Source organism: Hemitrygon akajei, chromosome 1, assembly GCF_048418815.1.
Source record: "Hemitrygon akajei chromosome 1, sHemAka1.3, whole genome shotgun sequence".
NCBI lineage: Eukaryota > Metazoa > Chordata > Chondrichthyes > Myliobatiformes > Dasyatidae > Hemitrygon > Hemitrygon akajei.
Window position 1 is genome coordinate 215302886 of NC_133124.1, and position 11870 is coordinate 215314755.

The window sequence follows — 11870 nt, forward strand, 5'->3', positions numbered from 1 at the left end:
GAATGTAATCCTCACAGCACCACTGACCCCATCCAGGTGAGAGAGGGATTTGTGCAGCAAATACGTGATAGCATCCTCCACTCCCACCTTCTCCTTATACGCAAACTGAAGAGGATCCCGGGCGTGCCTGGTTTGTGGCCTCAGATTCTGTATTATCAGCCGCTCCATGGTCTTCATCACGTGCGACGTCAAGGCAACAGGTCTGAAGTCATTCAACTCCTTTGGTTGTGGTTTCTTCGGTACCAGGACAATACAGGATGTTTTCCACTGACTGGGTACTCTTCTCTGCTCCAGGCTCATGTTGAAGATGCGCTGTAGCGGTTCTCCCAGCTCAGTCGCACAGGCCCTCAGTAATCGTGGGGATACTCCATCCGGTCCAGCCGCCTTGCTGGTACAGATCTTCCTCAGTTGACCATTCCAACTCATCAGTCCGTGGCCTCCTCTTGTGCCAAAATGAGGCCTCCCTCAAGGTGGAGGAGCAACCCCTTATATTTCATCTGGGTATCCTCCAACCTGACAGCATGAATATTGATTTCACCTTCCTGTAAAAAAAAATTCCCTCCCCCCTCCTTCTTCCTCTCTTCCATCATCTGACCTTTGACATCTTCTCATCTGCCTTTCATCTCCTCCTGGGTCCCTTCCTCCTTCCCTTTCTATGTGATCCATTCTCCTCTCCTATCAGATTCCTTCCTTTCCAGCCCTTTATCTTTCCCACCCTGTCACCTTTCAAGCTAGCCTCCTTCCTCTCCCCCACCCACCTTTTTATTCTGGCATCTCTCCCCGTGCTTCTCAGCCCAAAATGTCGACTATTTATTCATTTACATAAATGCTGTCTGACTTGACTTCCTCCAGCATTTTGTGTGTTTTGCTTCAGATGGAAACGTAGAAAACCTACGGCACAATACAGGCCCTTCGGCCCACAAAGCTGTGCCGAACATGTCCTTACCCTAGAAATTACCTCGGGTTACCCATAGCCCTCTATTTTCCCAAGCTCCATGTACCTATCCAGGGGTCTCTTACGAGAGGTGATTGATAAGTTTGTGGCCTAAGGTGGAAGGAGTCAATTATAGAAAATCTAGCACAGTTATTTTTCAACATAGTCCCCTCCTACATGTACACACTTAGTCCAGCGGTCGTGGAGCATACGGATCCCTTCTATGTAGAAGTGGTCCACAGCAGGGGTGATTGATAAGTTTGTGGCCTAACGTAGAAGAAGATGAGTTATACAGCTGTCATTACATGCAATGCAGTTCAACTCTTTGAGTGAAAATGCAGAAAATTTGAAGCTAATGATACATCTCCTTCTACCCTGGGCCACGAACTTATCAATCACCCCGTGCTGTAGACCATTTCTGGAGGTCCAAGACACTGACTTCTACAGAGAAGGGATTCGTATGGTCCACGACCGCTGGACTACGTGTGTAAGTGTAGGGAAAATAAATGTGCTAGGGTTTCTAAAATTGACTCCTTCTACCTTAGGCCACAAACTTATCAATCACCCCTCGTAAAAGATCTCCAGCATCTGCAGACATCCTTGTGTTTTTGATAACTAGCGTCTGCGGGGTCATCAAAATAATTCATGTGAAAAGTTTTAAAAACAGGAAATGACTTCAAACTTAATTACAAATATGTATTTAAGGGGAATGTACAGAGATATCCATATTTGCTGCTCCACCTGGAGAGATCAGAATCAGGTTTAATAACATCAGGTCGTGAAATTTGTTAACTATGTAAATAAAATAGTTAAATTAAGTGAGTAGTGCAAAAGAAATTTAAAAAGTAGTGAGGTCATGTTCACGAGTTCAATGTCCATTCCAAAATCTGATGGCAGAGGGGAAGAAGTTGTTCCTGAATCGTTCAGGCTCCTGCACCTCCTTCCTGATGGTAGCAATGAGAAGGGGGCATGTCCTGGGTGATGGGGGTCCTTAATGAAGCATTGCTTCTTGAAGATGTCCTGGATACTACAGAGGCTAGTGCCCATGAAAGAGCTGACTAACTTTTCAATACTCTGCAGCTTATTTCAATCCTATGCGGTAGACTCCCCCCACCCCCCCAATAACCAGACGGTGACGCAGCCAGTCAGAATACTCTCCACGGTGTATTTGTTGAAATTTGTGAGTGTTTTAGGTGACATACCAAATCTCCTCAAACTCCTAATGAAGTACAGCGGCTCCAGCAGTTCACTTTTTGCACCACATTTCAGTATCTGCAGTCTCTTGTGCTTGCATTTAAGACACTATTAAATAATGTAAACATGAAATTCTGTAGATTCAGGAAAATTCAGAGTATCAAACACAAAATGCTGGAGGAACTCAGCAGGGCAGACAGCAGCCATGGAGAGGGAAAGAACAGTAGTCATTTTGGGCTAAGACCCTTCATCAGAATTGGAAAGGAAGTGGGGTACCTGATTGGGGAATGGAAAAGGAAAGAATTGGGGGAGGGGAGTACACCTCGTTAATACAAATATCTAACCAGCCAATCACATGACAGCAACTCAATGCATAAAAGCATGCAGACACGGTCAAGAGGTTTCAGTTGTTGCTCTGACTGAACATCAGAATTGGGAAGAAAATCACAAACATGAGTACCGTAGATTCCGGATTTTAAGCCGCTACTTTTTTCCCACATTTTGAACAGCTTTGAACTTTGCGGCCTTTAATCCGGAGCGGCTAATACATGATTTTTTTCATGCCGCCTCCTAAACATTTTGCCTCATAACAGTAGACCAATAAAATTGATGAGTAGTTCACAGAGGTCCAATGAAATTGTACAATAAATCAAGCGCACTTTCACAATTAAATTATTGTAAATCAGTCATTTGTACTCACCCTCATCAACATGGAAAACACTCGAAGCATTGTGCTGCCTTATGGCAGTTATTTAGTTTATAATATTTTCACTTAGTAATTCATTTTCTAGATAAAGTTAGAAGAGTTTTAACTATATTTGTTTTCTGTACTACATCGCGGGATGCTATGACGTCACACCCGGTTTCGCGGTGTCTTGTGGGAAAAATGCCGTTTGCAATAAACGGAAAGGTGGGGGTCGAGCGGCATTAGATCTGAGCGAAACGCTGCTTTTAAGTTAAAGGCGATCAATAACTTTTCCTGGTAGGCTGCAGTATATATATTTTTTACCAGTCGTTAGGAGATATTGGAATGTTGTTCAGTAAAGAAGTATATGCAACGTATATTTAAAAGTAGCCGCGTTACGGGCACGGTTCGAAAAAAAGCATTTGCAATATGTATTTGTTTTTGTTACCATATGGATTTAATTAAAAGTTAAAAAATCCTCACGTGTAATATCTTTCTGTGTAAATATCTCATATTACAACGTGGGACACCTGCGGCCGAAAATCCGGTGCGGCCTTTACAATTAAAAAATTGATTTTATTTCTAAAATTAGAGCCAGCGGCTTTTAATCAGGTGCGCTCTGTAGTCCGGAATCTACGGTAAATCTGCAGATGTTGGAAATCGAAAGCAGCACACACAAAATGCTGGAGGACTCCAGCAGGTCAGGCAGCATCCATGGAAAAGAGTAAATAGTTGATTTTTTGGGTTAGGACTTTTCTGTGTAGTCTGCAACCTGAAGAGTGATCAAAGTAACTGTGGGATGATTGTTGGTGGCAGACAGAGTGGTTTGGGTATCTCAGAGACTGCCAATCTCCTGGGATTTTTCACGCTCACAGTCTCTAGAGTTTACTGAGAATGGTGTGGAAAACAAAAAAAGTCCTACGAGCTGTAAAATGTCTTGTTAATGAGAGAGGTCAGAGAATGGCCAGACTGGTTCAAGCTGACAGGAAGGGGACGGTAACTGTAATAACAACAGTGGTGCGCAGAAGGGCATCTCTGAACACGCAACACAGCGAACCTTGAAGTGGACCTTGCGTATAGGAGTTGGGATGCAATGTTAAAATTGTACAAGGCATTGGTAAGGCCGAATTTGGAGTACTGTGTACAGTTCTGGTCACTGAATTATAGGAAAGATGTCAACAAGATAGAGAGAGTACAGAGAAGATTTACTAGAATGTTACCTGGGTTTCAGCACCTAAGTTACAGGGGAAGGTTGAACAAGTTAGGTCTTTATTCTTTGGAGCGTAGAAGGTCGAGGGGGGACTTGATAGAGGTATTTAAAATTATGAGGGGGATAGATAGAGTTGATGGGGATAGGCTTTTTCCATTGAGAGTAGGGGAGATTCAAACAGGACACGAGTTGAGAGTTAGGGGGCAAAAGTTTAGGGGTAACACGAGGGGGAACTTCTTTACTCAGAGAGTGGTAGCTGTGTGGAACGAGCTTCCAGCAGAAGAGGTAGAGGCAGGTTTGATTTTGTCATTTAAAGTAAAATTGGATAGGTATATGGACAGGAAAGGAATGGAGGGTTATGGGCTGAGTGCAGGTCGGTGGGACTAGGTGAGAGTAAGCGTTTGGCACGGACTAGAAGGGCCGAGATGGCCTGTTTCCGTGCTGTAATTGTTATATGGTCATATGGATGGGCTTTGGCAGCAGAAGTCCAAACTGGGTTCCACTCCTCAACCTAATAAAGTGGCACAGGGTGTATTTGTGATTATCCCAGAACACGATCTTTATAAAACTATGTTAGTAATCAACCTGGGTACTTTACTGAGTGCTAATGTTACGTGTTGATCTCCACAGGGCAAAACTTTCCAGAAGTCAGCCAAAGTCGTGGCTCAGCAAGAAAAGAATAACAATAGGAAGTGGAAGCTGATTGTGGGAGGAACTGTCATCTTCGTTGTCTTCATCATTATCATCATCATCATCATTGTTTTCAACATATGATCTCCAAGACCCTCACCTCCACTCAGTCCTTCCCCAAGTCCGGACCGGAAGCAATAAACATTGGAGTCAAAAAGCAAATAAAAACAACACAAACTGCACACATTGGAAATCTGCAATAAAATCAGAAACTTCAGGAGACAGTCCGCAGGTCAGACTGTATGTGTGGAGAGAGAAACATGGTTAACGTTTCAACGGTTTTAAAACTATTTCCAGCAACCTTTGTGATCTGGACCGCTTTTCTTTTCTTACTGGATTGAAAATCATTATCAGAATTTGTCATTAGAGACATCTTCCGTGTGAGCTGCTTTAACTGTGGTACCTAGAAACCAAAATAGAGCAAGGATTGACATGGTTTTATTGTGACCTATAATTTTTTTTATTATTTATCCATGACAAACTTTGTATTAAAAATAATATATCAAATCTTTTACCCTGATCGAGCAGGATCAATTCTTCTGTTTTGTTTCTGTCTCTGTACAGAGAGAACGCACACCGAGTATGTGACACTGAACTGGTACCAAGATTCGAGATAGTTTTGTGCCATTCTTCAGTACGTGAACAGGGAGGAGAGCAAAATGGTTGTTGCTCTGGATCTGATGCAGCAGAAAAAATCCCCAACAAGCATAAAGAACACAATTAAAATAAAACAAACACTATAAAGAACACACACACACACACACACACACACAATGCTGGAGGAACGCAGCAGATCAATCAGCATCAATGGAGAGTAATAAACAGTCGATGCTTCGGGCCGAGACCCTTCATCAGGACTGGAAATGAAAGGGAAGAAGGCAGAATTTTGTTTGGGTAGCCTCCAACCTGACAGCATGAGCATCAATTTCTCCCATTTTCGGTAATTCTCCCCCTTCTCATTCTTTCCTTTTTCAATTCCTCCTCTTGGTTCTGCTCTTAGCCCTTCTCCTTATCTGCCTTTCACCCTCCTCTGGTGATCATCATTCCCTCTCTCCCATGGTCCACTCTCCTCTCCTATCAGATTCCTCCTTCTTCAGCCCTTTACTTTTTCCACCTATCACCTCTCAGCTTCTAATTTCCCCTCACCCTAGCTTCACTTATCACCTGCCAGCTTGTACTCCTCCTCCTCCCCCTCACACTCCCGTTCTGGCTTCTTTCCCCTCCCTTTCCATCTCTGAGGAAGGGTCTTGGCCCGATATGCTGACTCTTTATTTCTCCCCGTAAATGCTGCCTGACCTGCGGAGTTCCTTCAGTGCTTTGTGTTGCTCTGGATTTCCAGCATCCGCAGAAACTTGTGTTTATCAATAAATATCTCCTGCACGTACGAAGAGGCGGCCTGGATGCTTGTTAGTGTAGACAACTGATGATACCGTAAAGCTCTCCCAGTATGTCCTTGGCATCAGTGCTCAGTTGTAAGGGGGGAGGTGGAAGAGATGTAGACAGCGATGATAAACACAATATTAAACTCCCTGTGCAGGCAATATGGCTGGGTTTCAACTGCACGATGCATGAAGAGTCCTGCAGCAACTTTTGTCAATGTTCACACAGGGTTCCTCTCTCCTGGACTTATGATTTGAAACGAAAGAGCTGATTGTGGACTTCAGGAAGGTTAAGACGAAGGAACACATACCAATCCTCACAGAGGGATCAGAAGTGGAGAGAGTGAGCAGCTTCAAGTTCCTGAGTGTCAAGATCTCTGAGGATCTAACCTGGTCCCAATATATCAATATAAAGAAGACAACTAAACTTCATTAGGAGTCTGAAGAGATTTGGTATGTCAACACATACACTCAAAAACTTCTACAGATGTACTGTGCACCACTGTCTGGTATGGAGGGGGGGGGGGCTACTGCACAGGACTGAAAGAAGCTGCAGAGGGTCGTAAATTTAGTTGGTTCCATCTTGGGTACTAGCCTATAAAGTACCTAGGATATCTTCAGGAAGCGGTGTCTCAGAAAGGCAGTGTCTATTATTAAGGACCTCCAGCCCCCAGGGCATGCCCTTTTCTCACTGTTACCCTCAATATAGAGTTAAAAAGTGAGGTAGTGTTCATGGGTTCAACTTCAGAGATACAGCACGGTAACAGGTCCTCCTAGCCCAATCAACCCGTGCTGCCCAATTGCACCCACATGACCAATTAGCCGAGTAGCCTGCACATCTTTGGAATGTGAGAGGGAACCAGAGTGGTCAGAGGGAGAACGTGCAAACTCCTTACAGACAGCGGCAGGAGTTGACTATGCCACCCCCAGATTTTATAGTTTGCGAGGGGTGGCAGCAAAGAGTTCCAAAGCCACCAGCACAAAGACAGACAAAAAGGTCAAAAAGTTGAGGGATTAGTCCAAGAAAGCAGTACTCAGATTCAGCCACCTCCCTCCTCAGGATAGAAAGGGGAGAGGAGTCAGAGGAAGAATAGAAATTATTGGTATCGGTACCAAATTGTGCACGTCTTTTCACCCAGCTTCTCTTAATATGCTTAAAAAAACACAATTATTCCTCAAAATAAATAAAGTCAATGAGCAAGAAAGATCAGTGTGTGGGGAAAAGTGCTTGCAAATCACTTGCCAGCCATGCCTGGGCCTCTTCAAGCTGAGTCTGGCCAGACACTGGACACAGTGGTTTTGACTAGTCCTTGCTTCCCTCAGCTGTCAGCCAGAGGTACAAAGTGCCACAGGATTCATCAATCATTAACTCGCCAAAGCAAGCAGTCGCTTTACGTCTCCTCCTTTGGTAAAGTTCCTGATCAGGATTCTCTAAGCCAACATAATCCCATTGTACCTTTAAGCACGATCATATACTTCCCCGCCACATGGGAGTTTCAGGAGATTTTGCTTGTTGCCTAAAACACTCGAAAACTTCTACAGATGTACTGTGAAGACCATTCTGACTGGCTGCACCACCGTCTGGTTTGGGGGTGGGGGGGGGGGGGGGACTACTGCACAGGATCGAAGCAAGCTGCAGAGAGTTGTAAAATTAGTCAGCTCCATCATGGGTACTAGCTTCCGTAGCATCCGGGACAATTTCAAGGAGTGATGTCTCAATAAGAAAGAATTCATCATTAAGGACTCCCACCACTCAGGACATGCTCTTTTCTCATCGTTACCATCAGGGAGGAGGTACAGAAGCCTGAAGACACACACTCAGTGATTCAGGAACAGCTCCTTCCCCTCTGCCATCCGATTTCTAAATGGACATTGAACCCACGAACACTATCTCACTACTTTTTAAATTTCTGTTTTTGCACTACTTATTTTAAGTTAGCAATTTAATATACATATATACACTTATTGTAATTCAGTTTTTTCTCCTATATTTATCATATATTGCATTGTACTGCTGCTGCAAAGTTAACAAATTTCACAACACGTGTCGGTGATATTAAACCTGACTCTGATGGTTCAAGAATATGTCGCTTCCTAAGAAGTGTGACTACTGGCTGGTGAGTCTGTTTACTGAAGTAATCAGTGACAACAGGACAGGCAGAGCACAAAGTGAGTGAAAATACTGAAACAAATACCAAACCCTTCCATTTTCAACCTCTCACTGCTCTGGTCAGAATTTCCCACCTGCCTTAAAAAGGCAACAATTATACCAGTGCCTAAGAAGAGTAGTGCGAGCTGCCTTAATGACTATTACCCAGTAGTACTCACATCTGTGGAGATGAAATGCTTTGAGAGGTTGGTCATGGCTAGAATGAACTCCTGCCTCAGCAATGCAATTTGCCTATGGCCACAATCTCAGACACAATCTCAGTGGCTCTTCACACAGCATTAGACCACCTGGACAATACAAACACCAATGTCAGGATGCCGTTCATTGACTATAGCTCAGCATTTAACCCCATCAGTCCCACAACCCTGATCAATAAGTTACAGAACCTGGGCCTCTGTACCTCCCTCTGTAATTGGAACCTGGACTTCCTAACTGGAAGACCACGATCTGTGTGGTTTGGTGATAATATCTCCTCCTTGCTGACGATCAACACTGGTGCACCTCAGGGTGTGTGCTTAGCCCCCTGCTCTGCTCTCTATATACCCATGACTGTGTGGCTAGGCATAGCTCAGATACCATCTATAAATTTGCTGATGATACAATCATTGTTGGTAGAATCTCAGATGGCGATGAGAGGGCATACAGGACTGAGAGTGGAGAGGTGTCGCAGCAACAACCTGGCACTCAATGTCAATAAGACGAAAGAGTTGACTGTGAACTTCAGGAAGGGTGAGAAGAGGGAATATGAACCAATCCTCAAAGAGGGAGAAGAAGTGGAGAGATTGAGCAATTTCAAATTCCTGGGTGCCAAGATCTCGGAGGATCTAACCTGGTCCCAACATAACAATGCAGCTATAAAGAAAACATTGGCTATATTTCATTAGGAGTTTGAAGAGATTTGGCTTGTCAACTAAAACACTCAAAAACTTCTTTAGATGTACCACGGATAGCATTCTGGCAGGCGACATTACTGTCTGGCACAGGGGTGTGAGAGGGGGTGGAGGGGGGTGAAGCCACTGTTTAGGACCAAAAGAAGCTACAGAAAGTCATAAAACTAGTCAGCTCCATCTTGGATACGAGCCTCTGTAGTATCCAAGTCATCTTCAAGGAGCGGTGCCTCAGAAAGGTGGCATCCATTACTAAGGACCACCACCGCCCGGGGACATGCCCTCTTCTCATTGTTACCGTCAGGAAGGAGGTACAGGAACCTGAAGGCACACACTCAGCCATTCAGGATCAGCTTCTCCCCCTCTGCCATTGGATTTCTAAATGGACATTGAACCCATCAACACTACCTCACTATCTTTAAAATAAACAGTATTTTATTTCTATTTGTGCATTATTTTAATCTATTCTATATATATTTACTGTAATTGATTTACTTATTTATTTTTTTCTATGTTATCATGTATTGCATTGCTGCTGCTAAGTTAACGAATTTCACGACACATGCTGGTGAATACACCCGATTCTGAATACTAAATACCCAACAGCTAGCCAGAGTCTTTTTCCCACAGTGGAAATGATCATTTTAAGGCATACGGAGGAAGAACAGGGGTCTGTAAGGAGCCTGTATGTTCTCCGTGCGACCGCGTGGGCTTCCTCCCACATTCCAAAAAGACACACGGGTTGGGGGTAGTATGCTGTGCACTGCAGCACAGAAACAGGCCCTTTGGCCCTTCTAGTCTGTGCTGTACTGTTGGTCTGCTGAGTCCCATTGACCTGCACCTAGCCAGAGAGTGGCCCTCCATATCCCTCCCATCCATGTACTTATCCAAACTTCTCATAAGTACTAAACTGAACCGGTATCCACCACTTCCTCGTTCCACACTCTCACCACCCTCTGGGTGGAGACGTTCCCTTTAAATATTTCACCTTGCACCCTTAACCTATGACCTCCCATTCTAGTTTCACCCGACCTCAATGGAAAAAGCCACTGGCGACGGAAGAACGGTGACGCTCGCCAGCTGCCCCCCCCCCAGCACATCCTCAGACTACGTTTGTTGTTGACACAAATGATGCATTTCACTGTATATTTTGTTGTTCTGATGTATCCACGACAACGTTAATTTAATCTTTAATCCTTATGCGCTATTAAATGAGCTATCTGGAAGGAAGATGTGTGACATTCAAGGAGGGAGTTTATGATGAATGCTTGCACTTCACCCTGCCTTTTACCTGATGTACTTTCACACCCACCCTCCCCTTTGTATATCGAGTCCTTACAGGGTCATTCGAGCGTGACACATTCCTTGATAAGTGAACAACTGTGCAGGAAATTTAAGTTATTTCTGTTTTCTTGACTACGTCCCGGGGAAGTGTCTGTTTTGGGAACAAGGTCACTTATCCACAATTTCCTTCGTGTTAACTCCTAGAATGAGATGGACGTCCTGTTAAGGAGCATCCTGTAAGTACAGAAACTCTAGCCTACAAGTCTGACATTTACACTTATCCTATGTTACTCTCCTCCCCCCCCCCCACCCACCACTTACAAAAGGAGAATTCAGATTTATTGCATGTACATCAAAACCTACACTGTGCTCAGCCCACTGTTCTACTCTCTCTATACCCACAACTGTGTGGCTAAGCACAGCTCAAATGCCATCCATAAATTTGCCGACAACACATCTATTGTTGGCAGAATCTCAGATGGTGAAGAGAGGGTGTACAGGAGCAAGATATACCAGCTAGTTGAACAACTAGCTTGCACTCAACATTAGTAAAACCAAAGAACTGATTGCAGACTTCAGGAAGGGTAAATCGAGGGAACACACACCAGTCCTCATTGAGGGATCAGAAGTGGAGGGAGGAGGCAATTTCAAGTTCCTGGGTGTCGACAGCAGACAAACAAGCAATGTGCATAGAAGGCAAACTGTGCAAATACGAACAAAATAATAACAAATAGAAAGTAAATAATACTGAGAACTGTGGGTGAAGATGAACAAAATAATGAAAGTTGTAAAAATAAATGTATTATCTAATTATTTTTAACGATAACACAGTGCACAATAAAATTTGTTATATTCAGAAGATATTACATCTTTAAAGAAAGGTTAGCTTTATTTGTCACGTTTCAAAGGTTTCAAATGTACATTTAATGTCAGAGAAATGTATAGAATATACATCCTGAAATGTTTTTCATGTACATCGAAACATACAGTGAAATGTGTTGTTTGCATCAACAACCAGCACAGTCTGAGGTTTTTCTGGGGGGCAGCCCACAAGTGTTGCCATGCTTCCAGCACCAACATGGCAGCCCACAACTCACCAATCCTTACTAACTAACTAACCTGTGCATCTCTGGCACTGTACAGCACTATGCTAGCCACTATTACTGTGCAGCACCATTATAATCACACATTCAGTAGCCACTTTATTAGCTGCACTCGTATATTTGCTCGTTAATACAAATATCCAATCAGCCAATCACACGGCAACAACTTGATGCAGGTATAGTCGAGAGGTTCAGGTGTTGCTCAAACCAAACATCAGAATGGGGATGAAATGTGATCTAAGTGACTTTGACCTTGAGATGAATGTTGGTGCCAGATGGGGTGGTTTGAGTATCTCAGAAACTGCTGATATCCTGGGATTTTCATGCACATCAA